The sequence below is a fragment of the Talpa europaea genome (genome assembly GCF_964194135.1).
Source record: "Talpa europaea genome assembly, chromosome: 3".
Classification (NCBI taxonomy): Eukaryota; Metazoa; Chordata; class Mammalia; order Eulipotyphla; family Talpidae; genus Talpa; species Talpa europaea.
Window position 1 is genome coordinate 147,410,072 of NC_140069.1, and position 20,556 is coordinate 147,430,627.

The 20,556-nt window shown below is 50.0% G+C and overlaps 1 protein-coding gene across 1 annotated transcript in view; it reads right to left on the reverse strand.

Moving 5' to 3' along the window:
• The window catches only part of EZH2 (enhancer of zeste 2 polycomb repressive complex 2 subunit), a gene marked incomplete at both ends in the record, with an annotated part of 55,155 nt that extends 46,917 nt beyond the window's left edge, over positions 1-8,238 (reverse strand). The window contains one exon of the mRNA XM_084229341.1: positions 8,107-8,238. The remainder of the gene's footprint in view (positions 1-8,106) is intronic.
• Positions 8,239-20,556: the final 12,318 nt, after the last annotated feature.

Here is a 20,556-nt window from a genome sequence, read left to right on the forward strand (position 1 = left end):
GAGAAATGAATATGATTCAATTAAATACCAGCTGGGGAGAATCACAATTACCTGTGATATCAAGCGATGGCTTGGTATGAAATCAAGCCCAACTTGTCAACCTCTCCAGAAAAATAGCTCGAAGTGGGCAGCAGCAACCAAGCGCCAAGCACCCCATCCTCTGACACAGGGAGGAGGCCAAAGCCGATTCTATAGGACCTGGTCCTAGCAGCTGTGTGAATCCAGGCAAGTCACTCTCCTCCTGGCCTGTTTCTCTATCTACAAATGGAGGCGCCTCCTTAAAGGTACCCGGCAGACCCTCAACGACCACAAGGCAAGGAGCAGGGGAGCCACAGAAGCTGCTTGCGCAGGAAACAAGCCTGCTGCCGGCAGAGCCTCGCCCAAGGTCTCCGCACCTCGTCCCCCCAGCTTAACCGGAGCTCTGCATTTTGGGCAATTGTTCTCCAAAGGAGTGAAATTACTGACAGGGCAAAGTGAGACGGCTCGTTCCGTCCTTCCTCCTCTAAGCCTGGTCAAGTAATGTTTCTGTCTCTTACAAGTCCTTACTGCGATGCTCTAGAAATGTATTTTCCAGACTTTTCTGACCCATAAAGACTTCATGGTAACACAGTACCTTCTAAAGGTTTTAGAAATAATTTTGGAAATTCTGCTTGCACTAGTAAGCAATTCAAATAAACATTTGAGGCCAGAATTTTATAAAAAGGATACCTCACTGCAGCTTTTCTCCACCTACACTAGATCAGTATACTTTTAAAAATGACAAACTTCATCTTAATAGAATCTTTTATAATATTCAAAAAGAGACAACACTTTCCCCATTTAACAAATAGTAAGTGGTGTTTGTTTTTAAATAATTAAAATGCTCAATTTTCAACAAATATCAAAAGTAATGTGCTCGGGCTAGACACTGCATGTACCCCAGGTGCAGGGCCAGCCTCAGCCAGCAGTGTTAATTCTGTCACTTGCAGCCACACAGCAGGTACTACTGTACCTGCAAAGAGAACACAGTGGAATTGCACAACAGGCTATGGCATTAAAACCAAAGAAAAGCTGCTTTTAGTGATGAACTTCTTCCACTGCTTAAAGAATTTTAAATGTTTATATTTTGCTTATAAAGCACTTCTCAAATGGTGTTTAGCATCAAAAGCCAAGGCACTAAAATGGATGAAAAGTCACGGTGCTTTATCTTTTTGACACCTTTTTTTTTTTTTTAAACGTACTATTACTAGAGACATCTTGAGAGGCTTTGTATGGATTTAACAAATATGAGTGCAACTGGAGAATAAAGATCCTCAGGTAAGTTTGCAGAATCATTCTCTTATGATCTCAATATCAGAGTTTCTCAAGCTGTTGACTTTGCTCAACAACAGATTACAAATATATCATAAATTAAAATCCTGCAACAAGAGCTGACACCACGGAGCCCAGCTCCCTGGGGGCCTGCACACAGCAGCCGAACAAACTCACCCGCAGCTTGAAGACTCTGCTTTGGTGGGGAGGGGTTGATCAAATTCACAAATATTTTATTTCTATCTACTATGTACAAAACCCTTTCCCACCAATATTTGCCACAGAGGGGTTTAAAAAAAAAAAAAAACACGAGCTTAAACCACAGGGAAGCAACAGAAGTGCCCTTGGGCTGAGGAGGGTCGGGCTGGGGAGGTCCAGAGGGGAGGGGAGGAGAGGAATGGGGGGGTGCTAGGAGCCAGGGGGCAGACCAGCGCCTTAGAGGCAAAAGGTGGGGAAGGTGTTTCAGAAAGAGGCCCGCGGTGGGATAGTCAGCACGTGTCAGGGGCCACAGTGTCAGGTTGTGGTCACTGGATGCGTGTGGGATGGGGAGAAGAGGAGGCCCCCCCCAACAGCCACCACAAGACCGTGACCTCATGGCAGCCGGCACAGTGGCTTGGGGAAGGTTGGGCAGTTTCTTATAAAGTTCAATCAGTATTTGCCACGTGACCCAGCATCCAAATCCGAGGTGTGTACCCAGGAGACACGGAGACATGCCCGCAACAGACCAACACAGTGGCCACTCTACTCCCAACAGCAAGACCACGGCCCCGCTCCATCCAGAGGCGGGTGGACACAGCCGGTAACTGGGGCAACAGAACACCCCTCGGAAGCGAGGGGACAGCAACACGGGTCACTGGACGCGGGGAAAGGCAAGGGCGGCCAGCCGCGAGACCACACGCGGCACAATTCCACTCACACGACACCCGGACAGGAAAGTCTGCTCGGGGACGGGCTCCATGTCAGCGTCTGTCTGGACCGAGGCGGTGGGTGCGCGGGGTTTCGCATGCGCCAGCACTCTCCCACTGCCCCCTCACGCGTGCGCATCTTACCGTATATAAACTGCACTCCAATAAAGTTGATTTTTAACTGAAAAATTGATACCTTTCCAAAAAGCAATCTGACATCTAGTCCAGGTTGAAATGCGCAGGATCTTGAAACACCAGCTCCCGTGCGGAAAGCTGTCACACAAACGCTCCAGGACATGAACGTTGTCCACTTCCTTCGAGGAGAGAACACAATGTCCACCAGAGGACTGGCTGGCGGAGGACACACTCAAACTAAAACATTCCGCATTCTACTCACAAAACGGCCACATAGCCCGGAGCAGGGAGCAGGGAGCAGCGAGCGCCTTCTGCAAAGGGCCACATGGCAAGCATTTTAGGCTTGGCAGGCCACATCAAGTCTCTTCGCTTATTCTCTTGGATTTTTGGTTGCTGCTTTACAGCTGCTTAAGAAATGCTAAAATAACTGGTACTTCCTGAACCTTACAAAAATTTTTTAAAAGCCCAGCCTCAAAGTCTGCGTTTCGAAACCAAAGTGCTCCAGTGCACTTTGCCTGAGTCTTCCACAATCGAGTTGTTACCTCACCTCTAGGTCGAGTCAGTACAGTATCTATACAAAGTAAGTGAAAGCACTTGGGGCCAAGCAGAGCAAGCTCTGAAGAAACAGTGGCTAATTCTTAACAAAGTAGATCTCTCTGTCAAACCTAGGAAGTTTTCAGAAGGAAATACAGTTCAACCCTATATTAGTAAAATACATGTATAAAACATTCATAAATGAATGTGCTGGAAAGTTTGGGAAGAACATAGTAGGGGACGGGATGATGGGGTAACAGCAGCTTTGTGGACAAACATCTACATTGTGTCAGCATTTTAAACCCAACACTTAAGTTAGATGTCCTTCCATGAATGAGAAAGCACTTGGACTCTTTAAAACAATAGCAATGCAGCAACAGGAAGTCACTTGACAAACATCTGGTGTCAGGTGTAGTTCTGAGGGCTTCGCCTGCATGGATTCACTCAGGCCTCCACAACCAGTGGGGTAACATCACTGCGACGCACAGGGAGGGAACCAGACACCAGTAACACTCACCCGGGGCACTAACTGGCTGCTCCAGGGCAAGAACCCGAGCAAAGCAACGCCAGAGCTCACACTGAAAATCCCACCGTGGACACACAAAACAGGGTTCACACCATCAAGCTCGGGATGAGAAAGAAATCCTCAAACATCTCTCATTCTACCCAGGGCATCAGAGTGCACCTCCCATAAAACCACTGTTATGTGTTTTTAAATCAGAAAGTTTTCTGATTCAAATAAATTCACTTTTCTTAGAGCCCACGTGTCTTTAATTACCCAAGAGACAGGTAAATAACAGGGAGCAGACTATGTGGGTCCAACAGAATGTAGGTTTGGCTCCTGACCGCACAGTCCCTAGCTGGAGACTTCTGGGTGAACCCTGACTGCCCTCTTGGCCTTATCTGTAGGCTTGCCAGGCGTACTTTGTTGTTCTTTTATTGCAAAATCTATATATAAACATAAAATTTCCCATTTCAACTATTTTTAAGTGTACAGTTCATGGCATAAGTACATTCAAAATGATGTTCAACCATCACCACCACCGATGCCTGAAGCATTTCCACCATCCACACAGACACTCTGCACCCACTAAACAATAGCCCCTCACTCCCTGCCCAGCCTGAGGTCCTGCACCCTGACTCCAGGCCTGCCACCAGGGCTGGCCTACTCTAGGTAGCCCCCTTTTGGAATCACATGGCAGTTTTTTTTTTCCTTTAGGATCCGGTTTATCTCACTGAGCTGGTTTTCTTTTTTTTTTTTTTTTTTTTTTTTAATAGAGGCATGCTTTATTTATTTGTTTGCTGGTTTGTTTGTTTGTTTTGTTTATACATGCACTGGGTACAGTCAGAAGTGCGGAAGGGAGGGTGAGAGAATTCACCAGAGCCAGAGCGGGGAGCAGAGCAGGCAGAAGGACCGAAGTACACTGCTGAGGGGAGCAGCGGGCGGCAGGAGAGGTCTGCGCGCCATGTGGGACCCTCCTCCGGTGGCCGGGGAGCAGCCGGGGATCGAACCGGCGCCGCAGAGGCCGCGCGCAGTTTCGCAACCCAGCGCTTAACCCGCTGCGCCACCGGGGAGGCCCACACTGAGCTGGTTTTCAAGGCCCATTCGTGTTGTGACACATATTGGAGGGCTGAGTGGATATGCCACTGCGTGCACACCACATTTTGTTCACCCATTCATCTCCTGATGAACCGGGGGAGGGGGTTAGAAGAATTAAAAATAAGGTATCTGATGTGACTGTTACCACAAGGAACACAATAAATGAGTAAAGCATCCAGCAAATTGCAGGCACCTTAACATTAAGGTCTTTTTTCCCCACTTTCTTTGGTCTCATTTCTGCACCAAGGAGGGTGCAGAGGCAAGACAATGGCGGGGGGCGACCATCTTAGAGATGGGTGGGTTTACTGACTACATTTATCACACCACTTAAAAGAACAGCCAGGAGTATCCCAGCAAGTGATCCACTGCTACACTGGACTACCTCCTTCAGTTTTACCCTCAAAACCTACCTCCAATCATTCTAATAAAGAACTCATCAATTGGAACTAGATATCTTTTCAATTAAAAGATTTAGCACTCTCGCTAATGCTTCCTCTTTTTGCATTTTTTATACATGGATCATCAATATTGACATCAAATCAAATCCCACAGCTATTACAAGCTAGGTATCAGGATGATTCATCAAGCTCCTCTCTGGCTGCTAGAAATGCCTAACACGAATACCAATAGTAGCAGCTAAGCCATATCCAATTTTCAGTACCTCAGAGTATTAAACTAGGACACTCGTTGACACTTATTTTTCCTTGTAATCACTTCCTTTCAAAGAAGGAGAAAAACACCTTCTAAGTCGCTTGTGGTGGAAATATTACTATGCCTTGTTTACTTTGCAAATTCTTTTCTCAAATTGTACCCCCTCCACTTCATATTTCCATCATTTATTCAACTATTAAATCCCCATTCTCCAGCCACCTACCAGCCAGTGTGCTGGGTGCACAAAGAAAAATGAGAGGGAGCTTCTGCCTCATGGCACCTGCGTGCAGGAGGCCGTGAACAAGTGCTCACAGCACAATTTGATACACGAGATGTTGAAATCCGGACAAAGCTCTGGGGACGGGAGTCAGGGAAAGTCCAGAGAAGGTAAGTGCATCCTCTGACCAAGAACCTTTCTCTGACTTGAAGGAATTACCCCTCTCCACCAATGCTCTCCTCCCAACAAAAGATTTCAAAAATGTCTTCATCCCATGCACTGACCTAAAGCCCTTGCCGGTAAGTTGTCCAAGGGGCCCCTCCCCACCACCGCCAGGAAGCATATATCCTAGGAGGGCCCTTCCCCGCTGCTGGTCTTTGAAAAGCAGATCAACTTTCTTTATCACTATTTATGGAGGCCAATAGAAAAATTAATCCACACTCCTTGCGCATGCCAGCTCGGAGGGAAAAGATGCTGAAAAACCTCAGTGTAACCTAAAGAAAGGCACTGGAAATGTTTAAATAGCAACGCAAAGATAATCACATGCAGGCGCAGAAGGCAAAGCTGGTATAAAAGTATGAGAACTTTTTTCCCCTCACTACACCAAGTCAACAAGTGTTTTTTCAATCACTTCTTAAATTAAGCACATTCTCATAAACTTATTTTAACAAATTTTTTTTTAAAGATTTATTTATTTATTTATTTATTATTTATTTATTTTATTTTATTCTGGGTACAGTCAGAAGCGCAGGAGGGTGAGAGAATTCACCAGAGCCAGAGCGGAGAGCAGAACAGGCAGAGTGACCGAAGTACACTGCTGAGGGGAGCAGCGGGCGGCAGGAGAGGCCTGCGCGCCATGTGGGACCCTCGCCGGGTGGCCGGGAAACGAACCGGCGCTGCAGAGGCCGCGGGCAGCTTCGCAGCCCAGCGCTCAACCGCTGCGCCACCAGGGGAGGCCCTTATTTTAACAAATTTTTAAACCAATTCCCCAAAATCTTTTCTTTAAATCTTGTGGCAAATCCAAAGACAGTGATTCTCAAATACCATAATACACGAGAAGGGAAAAGTTAGAATTCATCCCAAATACAAATTTCTGCCAACATCTGCAGAACTAGCCGATCTCATACACCGGGCAAGACTGCCAGTAAGGCCTTTTTAACACGTAATTTTTGGTACCACGGTGAGTGGGAACACTCACCATCTGAACACCAGGGCAGCACCTGGAACACCTGTCAGTTCTGCTCACCACCCCACGGGCGTGAAACACACACTTGGGCACCGCTTCTGTCTCCATTTTCTGGAGCCTGAAGACAGCAGCACGCTACAGCCTGTCAGGCAGAACACTGTGCCCACGTGCTCCCCAACTCCTTCCTCCGAACACACTCACTTTCCATGAAAACTGAAAGTTTTAGTGAACTCTCCCCAGCAGCTCCGGGGCTTCACAACATCTCCCCTAAAACGGCTGCAAGTGGAAAACAGGACTCTCTGCAGTTAGGACTGGAGTCCCATCTAGCGCTAGCTTGAGACTAGGAAAAAGGAAATCAGAATGTGTCCTCGCGACTCTCCTCACCTCGCAAATAAAGTCACCGGGACGCGCGCCCGGGCGGCGCACCTGCGCCACCTCTCCTTCCCCAGGACGCAGGACCCGACACCCTCCCGGCGCCCTGGGCGCATCCACCCCGCTCCACGGCGCCGCTTGGCCGTTCGGAAGGACCGTCCGCATGTGTGCGTGAGACGCCGAAACGCCGTCGAAATGCCACGGCAGACTCTGAAAGCTCGAAAGTGGTCGCGGGAGCAAAACATCTCCCAACCCGCGCGGCGGGCGCGCCCCTCCCAGACAAGCTGGAATCCGCAGGCTCCGGGCCACCAACAAAGGAAGTTTGGCCGAGCGGGGACCGCGCACTCCGCGCCGCGCGCCGGCGGGTCACCCAGCGCCGAGGGCCCCCCGCGCCCCCGCGCCCCCGCCGGCAGGCGCCCCCGCAGCGCCCGGCCGGGGGCCCCGCGTCCCGGGACGGGCGGCCCCGGCACCTGCCGCCCCGCCCGGCGGGACCCGCGGGCCGCCGGCTCCGCCGAGGTGCGGACTCCGGAGCGAGCGCCGGGCCGAGTTCCCCAAGTTCGCCGCCCGGACCCTCCTCGGCGAGAAGCGCCCGCGCGGGCCGGACGTGGGGGGGCCCGTCGGGCCGGGGGGCCGGGACCGCGCGGAGCCCACGGGGGGCCGGACCCCGACCGGCCCGCGGCCGGCAGGCGGGGGCGCGGGGCCGCCTCGGCGAGCGGGGGCCGGGGGCCGGGGCCGCGGGGGGGTCGGCCGCGCGGCCCCCGCGCCCCGCCCGCCGCCGCCAGCCGGGTCGGGCCCCTTCCCGCGCCGGCTCCCCGCGCCCGGCCGTCCTTTGTCTGGGGCGCACTCGGCGGCGCGGGCCAGAACTTGTGGCGTCCCGAGCCGGCGCCGCCGCCGCCACACAAAGGCCGCCCGCGCCCCGCGGCCCCCCGCCCCCCGGCCCCCGCGCCCCCGGCCCCCCGGCCCCCCGGCCCCCGCCCGGCGCCCCCGCGCGCCCCCCGCCCCGGCCCTCGGGGTCCCGCCGCGCCGGCGCGCGGGGCGGGGGCGACGGGCCGGCGGGGGCCCCGGCCCCCTTCCGGGGGGACCCCCGCCCCGCCCGCCCCGGCGGCGCCCCGCGCGCCCGCGCCCGCGGCACCGGACGGGCAGACGGCGGCGGGGACGTCCGGGCGCCGCCGCCCCTCGCGGGCTCCGAGCCCCGCCGGCCGCCGGCGCGCCTTACCTGCGCCCCGCGCCCCAGCCCGCGCCGCTCCCGCGCGCCGCCGCCGCCGCCGCCGGGGCCCCGCCGCCGTCTGCGCCGGGGGGTGTCGGGCGCTCCCGGACCGAGCGCCAAACCCGGCAGCCCAATCGCCATCGCTTTTATTTGGCCCCCCCAGTGCCACCAAGCGCCGCCCCGATTGGCGGGACGCGCGGCGCCGCCGTCCAATCACAGCGCCCGCGGCGCGCGGCGCGCAGGCCCCGCCCCACGCCGCGGCGCCCCGGGACCAGGCCGGGCGGGCGGCGCGTGCGCGGGCGCGGGGAGCCGGCCGCGGGCCGAGCCGGGCGCCGGCTCTTTGTTCTTTCGCCGGGCGCGCGGCGCCTCGGGAGGGCGGCGGGCCGGCGCGGGCGGGGGCGCGGGCCGCGGCGGGGGCGGGAGCGGCCGGGCGGGGCGGGGCGGGGCGGGGCGGGGCGGCGCGGCGCGCGGGCTTGGCGGGAACCGCCGCCTCGGAGTTCCCGGGCCGGGGCGGGGCGGGGCCGAGAGCCAAGTTTGAACCAGTTCGAAACTCGGGGGCGGTAACGGTCCCAACCGCCGCGCGCCGCCCCGCGCGCCCAGCGAGGCCCCGCCGCGCCCGGCCCGGCGGGGTGGGGGGCGCGGGGACCCCCCCGCCGCCCGGGGGTCTCCTCGAGCCGCGGCGCCTGAGCCCGGAGCAGCGGCGCCCCTCGCGCGCCCGCCCCGGGGGCCCCGCCCGCGCCCGGCCCCCGGGTCGCCGCCCCCGAACGCGCGTCCGGCCGGGGCGCCCCGGCCCCAGGCTGACGCCCCGCGGGGTGCGCGACGCCCGCCGCCGTCGCGATGCCTGAGGAGAAATGAGCGTGGGGTGAAGCAGCCTGCGCCCCGGGGACCCGGCATGCGCTGCTGGGGGTGCAGCTCCCCCTTTGCGTTCTCTGGCCGCGAAGTTAAGGTCATTGTGAAGTTGCAGGAGACGAGCAGGGGGAGCACGGCCGCCCGCCCCCGGGTAAAGGGGGTGCGTTGAGCCTGGGGGAGTGGGCCCCCGAGAACTGCCGGCCTAGAAACAAAGACATTGTGTGGGGTTTTGTTGGGGTGTTATTTTTCATCTTCGATTACATTCTCGAATGACAAGATTTTCCATGACTGTTTGGTGATTGAGGGGTGTTATTCCATAATTTCCCCACTTTTCCTCAGCGCCCCAGCTCTCGTGTCCATCCCAAGTGGACTGGCTGGTGGGCGTGTACGTGGGAGAGACCCGCGGACTCGGGAAACCGCGCTCCAGTACAAGTGCGAGTCTGATGAGTGACGAGAGTACAGAAAGAAGTAGGTTGTGTGTCTGAAATATGACAAATCAAATTTCGTCTGCCGTGCCCCAGACCCTGCGGGCATCTTCTATGGTAAGGGCTGCCAGCAGACGGGCAATTTACAGTCACTTTTTGAACCGCCTAGTTAAAACTCAAAAGTTAACTACTTCTCCTTAGATTGCTTCTCATGTTACGGGTCTTGTGCTTTCTGTTAAAACTTAAAAACTGGGCATTTTTTAGATAAACACATGCATTTTGCAGCAACATGGATGGCGCTGGAAGGGATCATGCTCAGCGAAATAAGCCAGAAAGAAAAAGAAAAATACCGGATGGTCTCACTCATCGCAGGAATCTAGAAATCTTAAATAAGGGACCAGGAAAATGAATAACTATAAGAAAGTGAAAATCAAAATCAACAAAAAACTATGAACCAGAGACACTCTATGGGGGGTAGAGGGCGGGAGGGGAGGGATTGGGGTCAAAATAAGGGGGTTGCAATTGTATGGGGATTATAAAAATAAAAAATAAATAACAAAAAAAACTGGGCATTTTTTGAAAAAAAAAAGTCATCAGATTTTAAGAAAGCAGATCAAAACAAATGGTGTGAAACAGATCAATTGTTAAGGCATTTAGAATCAAAGAATGATGATGGATCGAGATGTAAAGAAAAAAAATAGCAAATTGTAGAACAGGACATTTCAGCTGGCCCCTGGAGAGGCACAAGATCTGGATTGATGGGCACTTGAGATGGAAAATGGGAGAGGAACTTGCATGGAACAAAAGGCCAGCGCTCCAGCTGGGGCATCAGTGAGCAGGCTAGAAAGCTGAGGGGGGCCTACACTAAACAGGAGACTGTGATATACATATTTATCGATAAGTTAAATGTGGGGCGCTGACTAGGAGGAGTAAGGATGTCACCGGCTCACCCTACTGTCTTAATTCAGTAACATCATTCAGTGATGGCAGGGGAAAAAAAAAAAAGGATCTTTTGAAAACATCACAAAAGGACGTCCTAAGGTGTGGAGAACGGTGATGTCTTGCAACTTTTTGTGTGCCGACAAATATTGGGAAGTTGCGGGAGTATTTCATTTTTAATACTAAGAAAAATTATCTGGAGATTTCCAGCCAGAAAAAGCAAGAAAATAGGCGTGCAAGTGTGTGAGTGTGTGTGTTGTGTGTGTGAATGCTGGTTATTAAAGGGGCCTATGTGAACAGAAAACCAGGGTAGAATCAGCCTTTTCTTTTTGTTGAAGATTCTCAGATTAGTTTCCATACTGTACCAGGGGGGTCCCCAGGGAAAGGGGAGGTTCCAGGTTCTCTGCCCCACCCAAGGGAAGGTGGAGCTCGCAGGGAGGAGGAGACCCTGGATAGGAGTCTGGGAGAAGGGAGCCCTGGAGGAGGCGCAGAGAGACATGGAAAAGCTTGAGTCTCTGCCTTGGACTTGTACGCGGTACATAGAGGATATGGGAAGAGACCCTTGAAACAGACGTGGGTGAGACCCATTGGGGAGTTGACAATGGTGGCCTTTATCTTGATTTTGAGTGTGCTCTTTTCCTTCCAGACTTTCCTGGCCCCTTCCTCTTTCCTAGGGTCCCCACCGGAAGGTGCCTTAGACTTGTGGCAGGCTAACAGGCCTCAGTGGCCCTGCTTTGGACCAACCCTGTTTGGCTGGGCATTTACCACGAGGAGATGGGTAACTTTGGGTGCTTGATTTGGGAGCTACATTCTTTAATGCACACGAATTGTATTAAAGCTCCTTTCCTTTGAAGGCGCTAGAATATGTTTTGTCTTGAGCAGTGGATGGCAGAACCCATTTAAAGTGGGCCGGTTTGGGGGCTTTGGGGTGCCCTCACCCTGCCCTTTAACAATACTACTGGTAGGTCATTCTGATTCACTAGTAATGGGTTAAAACCAAAAACAGAAGTAAACTGAGTAAGGAGCAGCTCTGCACTGGTCCCAGCTGCATCCTCTGTCCTGTCCTCAGGGTTTGCCTGGGGAGAAAGTGAAGTGTGCCTGAGTCCACAGCACCTCCCTGCTCCCCTTTCCACTAAAGAATGGGATTTCCTCCACACATCTGTTCATTCACTCAGCATTCCGCAAGCATTTATGGAGGGCTTACTTGGTGGAAGAAAACTTCCAGGGGCAAAACTTCCAAGTAAAAGAAAAATCCTCACTTTCCTGGTGTCAACTTTCCAACGGAGAGAAATAAGCAACAAATTAGGTAGCATCTGAGACGGTTAATCAATAAAATGGAGAACGACATGGGCTGCAGGAGTCAAGTGTTGAGTGCAATTTTAAAAGAGCAGCCAGTTTTAGCTTTAGCCAGTTTTAGCCACTTTTAGCTTCAGCAGTTTTAAAATACCTTAGGATAGACTTGAACTTTTTTAAAATAAATTTATTATTTTAATTTGGGGGGTCATGTTTTTATTCCTCCATGGGTGCGCATGGACCACCCACTGTCCCTTCTCCAAACCCCTTACGCCAATAAACTGTCCATTTCCCTCCTCCATCCCCTCCCATCCCATCCTCCCACCTTCCCTCTGTAACCAGTAAATTTTTCACTAAGTCCAAGGTTTGTTTTTGCTGTATTTTGCCAGTGTGTTTTTTTAGATTTATTTATTTCTGCATACAAGAACTGGGGTACAGGCCAGAAGTGTGTGGGGTGAGAGGGTTCACCAGAGACAGAGTGGGGAGCAAAGCAGGCGGGCCTACTGAAATTGCTGAGGGGAGCAGTGGGGAGACCGGAAAGGTCTGTCGCACCATGTGGGTGGCTCCCTAGCCAGCCAGGAATCGAACCTGCGCTGCAGAGGCTGCGGAGAGCTTCACAGCACTGCGCTCAACCACCTGCACCACAAGGGAGGCCCCGAAAGGTGAAATTTGAAGAAAGACTTGAGGGGTGCTCATAAGAGACAAGGTCCAGGCAAAGGGCAGCCCAGCGCTGGGCCTTTGGTGGTGCTTGCCGGGGTGGTCAGGAACTGGAGAGGGGAAGTGGGAGAGGTGGTACAGGCAGCAGGGGGCCCAGGCAGATCTCAGGGCCTTGGGGCCCTTGTTCAGGCTCCATTTCAGACTTAAGTGAGGACTGAGCAGAAAGGCCACCTGATCGTGAACAGGGAGAAGGCGAGGGCACAGACACAAGCACAGTTTCTGGGGTGGGCCTCGCAGACACTCCCTCCGTGGGCACCACTACCCACTGGTCGTTAACTCCCGAGATGGGCAGCCTCTGATCGGTCTGCAGCCTGTCAGCACGAAACTGTTCAGACCATTATGTTGTGACTTTGCATTTTTTGCAGCTCTCCCTCCTTGCTCTTAAAATAATTTCTCAGTCCTAGCAGAGATAGAAAACTGATGATTTGAGGTTTTACGCATACAGAATGCAGAACAAAAGTGAAAAATCTGAAAGATTTTGGAGGTTCACATCTCTGCAGCTCCATGTTATCACACCGCCTGCCACCCAAGACCCATCGCCTCCTCCAGGGTCTCCCGGGGCCCTCCCCGGCCCCCGCCCCGGGCCGCTCAGGCCTGCAGTCAGAGTCCCAGGCTTGGTGTGGGCTTGGTTTGGTTTTGACTGTTCCTTTGTTTAGTTTCTTTATATTCCACATATGAGTGAAATTATGGTATTTTTCTTTCTTCTTCTGACTTATTTTTCTTAGCATCATCCCCTCCGGCTCCATCCATGTTGTCGCAAATGGCAAGAATTCATCTTTTTTCAATGGCAGAGCAGTATTCCCTTGCGCATGCGGACAGCATCTCCTTTGTCCACTCAGCTGTCCTTGAACACTCGGGTTGTTTCCACACCTTGGCTACTGTTAACAGGGCTGCAGTGAACACGGGACTGCATATTTCCCTTCAAATTAGTGCTTTTGTATTCTTTGGACAGATACTAGGGAGTGGAATTGCTGGATCATGTGACAGATCAATTTGTAATACTTTTTGAAATATCCACACTGTTTTCCATCAGGGCCGGATCAATTCACATTCTGACCAATACTGAAAAAGTTTCCTTTTTCTTCAGCATGAGTTCGATCCCAGCCAGCGAACTAACCCACATGGTACAGCAGACCTCTCCTGTCTCCTCACTGCTCCCCTCTGCAGTGGATTTCAGTAAATCCACCTGTTCTGCTCCCCACTCTTCACATCCTCGCCAACATCTGTTTCTGGTCTTTTTGATATGGGTCATTCTCACTGGTGTAGGGTAGAATCTCACTGTGGTTTTTATGTCAATTTTCCGGCTGATAGTGGTGAGTATTTTCTCATGTACAGTTATCACTATAAACTTAAAAGGGAAATTTGAACAAGTGAAATGAACAGATATAAAGAAGAGGACAATCTAGACATTACCTGGCAGTTTTAAAGGAATTCAGGTATGAAACTGAGAAATACTTAACCAAAATATGGTTACAAATGACTCTGGGGCAGAATATCATTTTACAAAAATGATACTTGTTCTATAAAGGACTAGTGAGGATTTGAGGAAGCTAAAAATTGATGAATCTGACCATTATCCTGAGCTGTATTGAAAAGATCAACAAATACTAAAAGACATATGAAAGAGAACAATCACTTTAGCAAGCAATAAGAGTAGGGAAGGAAAACTAAAGCTGATAACATGATTTTGTATAGAGATACTCAAAATAATCTTCAAAGTATCAAAATTAATGAAGTTAGCAAGGTCACTGGATACAAGCAAGTTTACAAAAATCCATTTCTGTATACCAATAATAAACAAAGTAAACCATTTATCTTTTTAAAGATATCAAATACATAGTAACAAATCTGATTTTTAAAATATATAAGAAGGCCTCCCTAGTGGAAGGTTAAATCTCAAGGGTTTAAGTCTCAGCACTCAGAAGCTATCCGCAGCCACTGCAGCACGAGTTCGATCCCCGGCCAGAGAGTTGACCCACAGGGCGCAGCAGACCTCTCCTGTCTCCCCATGTTCTCCTCAGCAGTGGATTTCAGTAGATCCACCTGTTCTGCTCCCCACTCTGTCTCTGGTGAATCCTCTCACACACACACCCCAGGCACTTCTGGCCTGCACACCAGTTCTTTTTATTTATTATGCATAAATAAGTGAATCTTTTAAAAAAATAAAATATTTAAGACCCATACACTGAATATTACAAAACAATATTGAGGAAATCAAAAAAAGACTAAAAATAGAAGGAATGTCATCTTTTATGATTTCGCAGTTACACAGACGCAACACAATTCCAATCAAACTCCCAGTAGGGTTAATGAGGGTGTGTGTGCATGCGTACATGCATATGTAAATGTACAAGTTGATTCTAAAATATATGTGAAATGCAAAAGGCCAAGAACAGCCAAGACAATCTCGAAGAAGAAAAATGAAGCTGGAAGATTTCACCGCCATATGTCAAAACCTAGCTTTTAAAAGTTATAGTAAGACAGTGCTACTGAAACAAAGACAGACAAATAGACCAACAGGAAATGAGCTGGCGTGAATAGTATCAGACCCACACCGCTGAGGTTACCTGACCTACAACTGGCAGGCCTGGCTGTGTGCTGGAGGGAGGGCAGTCTTTGTAATCACTGGTCTGAACCTCTTCCTGGAGGGAAAAATCTTAGTCTCTATCTCACACCAGATGAGTCACTGATCTAAATGTGAAAGAAAACAGAGAGAAACATCTTTATAATCTTGGAATGGGCAAAAAGAGCTTAAAGCAGAACAAAACACTCACCATAAAGAAAACAATGATAAATCATATTAAAATTTAAGAACTTCTGGGCCTCCCCGGTGGCGCAGCAGTTGAGCGCTGGGCTGCAAAGCTGCCCGCAGCCTCTGCAGCGCCGGTTCGATCCCCGGCTGCTCCCCGGCCACCGGAGGAGGGTCCCACATGGCGCGCAGACCTCTCCTGCCGCCTGCTGCTCCCCTCAGCAGTGTCCTTCGGTCCTTCTGCCTGTTCTACTCTCCGCTCTGGCTCTGGTGAATTCTCTCACCCTCCCGCGCTTCTGACTGTACCCAGTGCTTGTATAAAAAAATAAATAAATAAATAAATAAAAATTTAAAAAAATAAAGTTCAATGTACTTTCTCTCCTTTAAATAAATAAATAAAATTCAGAACTTCTATTCATCAAGAGATGCCATTAAGTTATTGAAAAGGCAGGCCAAAGAATAGAAGAAAGTCACAAAACACATATCTGAAAAAGATATGTCATCAAGTTATGTCAAGAAGCCCTACAAAACAATTAGAAAAAGAAGCCAAAATATTAGGAAATAGAAAGCCACCTTGAAAATATGATACTTGTCCTATAAAGGACTAGTGAGAATTTGGGGAAGCTAAAAATTAATAAATCACCCAAAAGAGTAGATGAACAAACATCTAAATAAGCATATAAAAAGATGCTCAATTTCACTAATTATCAGAGAAATGCAAATCAAACCACAATGTAACACTACTATATAGCTACTGGAATGGCTAAAACCAAAAAATACAGAAAGTACCAAGTTTTGGCACAGTTATGGAGCAACCAAAATTCTTACACACTGCTAATAGCAATAGAAATTGCATTACAAATGGCCTCCCCAGTGGCACAGTGAGTTGAGCGCAGTGCTGTGAAGCTGTCTGCAGCCTCTTCAGCGTGGGTTCAATTCCTGGCCGGCTGGGGAGAAACCTACATGGTACAGCAGACCTCTCCTGTCACACCCGCTGCTCCCTTCAGCAGTGCTTTCAGTCCCTCTGCCTGTTCTGCTCCCCACTCTGTCTCTGGTGGGATACTATGGATGATGTAGCACATTTTCTAGTCTCACGCCTCCCTTTTCTCTGTCCTCCTTCCCCTCACAAGGGATGCTGGATGATTAGTCTAAGAATAAAAAGGCCAGGGTCTTGCTCTTTCAGCACCGTCCTGCCTTGTTCAACCTGCTCCACGACTCCGTTTGTCAGTGCGGTGTTGTCAACGCAACAGGGGAGGGAGGCTAGGGACACCGAATAGGAATACTCAAGAAAGCAAAAGGAAACCAAGAAAGGAAGGGTGGGGAGGGCGGAAGGACAGTGGGGTTTGGAGTCGAGGGGTCATTAGTAATGTCACCGTCAGAAGATGGCCCAGTCAGCGACAGGTCACCGAGACTTCTCCCCAGAGCAGAGTGAACAGGTCCTCTGCAGCCAGTTCCCATGACCTGCAGGGAGGGGCATGGTTAATTCCCTTGGCCTCTAGAGTCATCTTTGTCTAGGATCTCAAAAGCAGTGTGTGTAACCAGGACCCTGAAGTGAGGACCAATCTCCAGGAAGCTTCTGGCGGAGCAATTCCTGGATCCCAGGACAGGATAGGGGATCTGACTCTGGATAGCAGACCTTCCTGACAAGATCCTGAATCTACTGTTTCCCGCTGCCCCAGGTCCAGAGCCACACCCTCCTCCAGCTCTTGAGTGTTCTCCTGGGTTTGAGCGGCACATTCTCCATGCCCCTTTGTGTCTTCCCCCTGTTAGGGGGAAATGATGTCCTGAGCTAATCCCATACATTCGGGGTTGCTCTACAACACCCCCACCCCATCCCCAGTGGACCAGTGGCACAGACCCCTGGGGACATCGGCTGGCCTCAGCTGGCACAGGACTCCAGGCTGTTCTTTTGCAACTCTGGTTTTGCACCAGTCCCACAACAGGCGACTGACATGCTGCTTGACAATTCCCAGTGTTCTATTGACTGGTGACTACAGACTTACCCCTGCCCTTCACAGAACAGCATGTTCCAACTCAGTATTTTTAATATAAGCAATGTTTCCAACTCAGAAATTCATTCCTAACTTGAGGAGAAAATATTTTCCTGCTGATGAAATTTATCAAACTGGTGATAATCTTCTGGAGGAAAAAAATAGTAGCAGTGATAAAACTTCAGCTGGGAACCATATGTTTTAAAAAACAGCCATTTAAAACTAAGGGCAATATATCAATGAGCATGCTGATCACTTTACAATGTTGTCACACACATTCACCTATGAAACTCCTGCAAAAAAAAAAATCACTGACTAGATGATTGCATTGGAAATTGACCTTGAAAGTTACTTTTCTATAACCTTTCCTACAAGGATTACCCTAGGATAATCTTGAAAGAATGATCAGTGAGTGGCTCAGTAGTTTATATTGTGTAAATGCAAAAGAAGTTAGTGTGTACCAATTCATGGGCATTGCAGAACCATTTTTGCCCCTAATTTTATTATGTTTAATATCTTGTTTATTTTACAAACCCAATGTTCTTTTAAAGTAGGCTGGATTCTGGGCCTCCTCGGTGGCGCAGCGGTTGAGCGCTGGGTTGCGAGGCTGCCTGCAGCCTCTGCAGCTCCGGTTCAATCCCGGTCCCACATGGCACACAGACCTCTCCTGCCGCCTGCTGCTCCCCTCAGCAGTGTACTTCATCAGTCTGCCTGTTCTGCTTTCTGCTCTGGCTCTGGTGAATTCTCTCACCCTCCCGCGCTTGTGACTGTACCCAGTGCTTGTATAAATAAATAAATAAATCTTAAAGTAGGCTGGATTCTAGCAGAAAATGATGAAATTAGTACACTTTTCCTGTGGTGTTTATATTTTCAGATTGTAATGGTTATATGAGTGTCAATGTCATTTTAGAGAATCCACACTCTAATGTCTATTCCAGGTAACCGTTTTTTGCCCTGAATTCCCAAACTAGCATTGTTCTGCAGTTTAAACAAGCCAATCCTACCCTATTGGCTGACGAAATGGACAGGGATTTTTGAGGTCACTTTCCTCTCTTATATTTTTTAGACTTTTTTTCTCTAACATTTGCGTTTGGGGACATTCTTGTTTTTTCAGATTACAAAAGAGAGGAAAATCGCCCCCAGCCTATCTCCCAAAGAAAACTACTTTGACCATTTTGGTGTGTTGGCTTTCAGTCTTGAAAAGCAATGTTTTCATTTAATTTAAATTTTTTTCTCGTTATAAAAGGAATGCATGCTCATTCGAGAAATCTGTCAACGATCTTGATAAATGTGTTGCGTTTTTCAAGATGTGCTGTTAGTGAAGTGCAGGGACCTGAGGAAACGGGGCTCGAATGGGGGGACAGGGGGGACAGTGAGCGGCAAGTCTTGGAGGAGCCTGGCCTGTATTTGTTATCGAGATGCCTGCGCCCTCGCAACTTGAGGCTCCATTTCTCGGAGTCTTTCTTACAAAAATCCTTGCCCATGTACAGAAAGATAAGGCCAGACACTGGCAATGTTTATAGTAGAAGAAATCAGGAATCAGCTTGATCTGGATCATTGAGGATGCAGCTAGATGAATTGTGGTACAGCTGTGTTATACTTACTTATTTTTATTATATTAAAAATGCCATGGGGTGGCCTCCCTGGTGACACAAGGGATTAAGACACAACCTATAATGCTCACCACAGCCACTGCAGCATGAGTTCGATCTCCAGCCAGGGAGATACCCACATGGCACAGCAGACCTCTCCTGACTCGCCCACTGCTCCCCTCAGCAGTGTATTTCAGTCATTCTGCCTGTTCTGTTCTCCACTCTGTGTCTGGTGAATCCTCTCACCCTCCCGCATCTCTGGACTGCACCCCATTTCTTGTATGTATAAATAAATCTTTTTTTAAAAAACTAGAATGAATGAATTGAAGTGAATAAAGTCAAATATATTTTTATTTTTTGAATGAAAAATATGAGATAAATCTACATAACACCGAATTAAAAGATCTCCCAAGATGATGGGAGAAATCAAATATGCTTCGAAAATGAACAAAGATATAAAATAAATAAATAGGGGCTCCCTGGTGGTGCAGGGGTTAAACACACAGTGCTACCAAGCTATCCACAGCCACTGCAGCATGAGTTTGATCACGGGCCACGGAGCTAACCACATGGTGCAGCAGACCTCTCCTGTCTCCATCTGTTCCCCTCAGCAGTAGATTTCAGTAGATCTGCCTGTTCTCCCCACTCTGTCTCTGGTGAATACTCTCACCCCCATCTCCGGCCGTACACCACAGCTCTTGCGTGCATAAATAAATAAAATAAATCTTTAAATAAAAAAAAAGAAAGAAAGAAAGGGAGGCTGGGAAGTTGACTATGCAGTGAAAGAGGATGAGCTTGTCAGGACTGGCCTTGAAATACCGGAGTCACAGCCTCAGGCTGCACCTTCTGTCACCTGAGCACGCCCAGGGTCCTGTTAGCGGGAAGGAGGGAGACGACTCCCGGCAGACAGCTCTGCACAGCCGCCCTCCCATACCTGGTCTTCCTGACTTTACAGAGACGGGAAACCAGACGTGGACTTGGGGTTTTACTCTTTTTTTTCCTCTTGGTCAGTCAACTGAAATTCTTCTGAGCGTCTGAGTAAGCAGCAGAGACTGCCCTTCCCCCCAGGTGTTCACACAGGGCATTGCAGGGACTCCTCAGAGCCCTGCAGGCCATAATGTGACTAAGACACCCCCCAAGTCAACTCAGCCTTTCCACCTGGCCCCCCACAGTACACGGCACAGTGGTGTTTGGCCGATCGCTGCTGATTCGGATGTAGTAGTATAACAGGGGGGTCCCCCGGAAAAGGGGAGATTCCAGGTTCCCTGCCCCCCCCCCCAGGGAGGGTGGAGCTGAGTAGGGAGATGAAGAAGTTGGAGAGGAAACTGGAGGAGAAGGAAGCAGGATGGAGGACAAGAAGGAGACCTGGAGGAGGCACATGGAGCTGAGAGACATGTAAAGAAACTGCGCTTGTTTCTTGGTCCTGGACTGGTTGGAACATGTGGGTGAGAGACCCGTGGGGAGGTGACAATGGCAGCTTTTTGATTTTGCTCTTTTCCCCCCCAGACTATTCTGACTGTTTCTGACCCTGTTCTATGGATTCCCCGCCAGAAGGTGCTTCAGACTGTGGCAGGCTTTTGGGCCAATCTAGCAAGCCCAGAGATTGCTCTGGGCCAATCTCATGTGGGTGGACTTTTACCTACAAGGGGACAGGTAACTTTGGGTGCTTGATTTGGAAACTATATCCTTTGTCTTTCCTCTATTGCTCACTAATTGTGTTAAAGTTCCTTTCCATTAAAGGTCTTGTATGTTTTGTCAGAACCTATTTAGAGCAGGCAGGTTTGGGGGTCTTGGGGGTGCCCCTCTTCCTGCCCTATAAAAGTAGTATCTTTCCCCTTTGTTTTTTTTTTAACTTTTTTTTTTTTTTTTTTTTTTTTTTTTTGTGGGACCCTCACCCGTGGCCG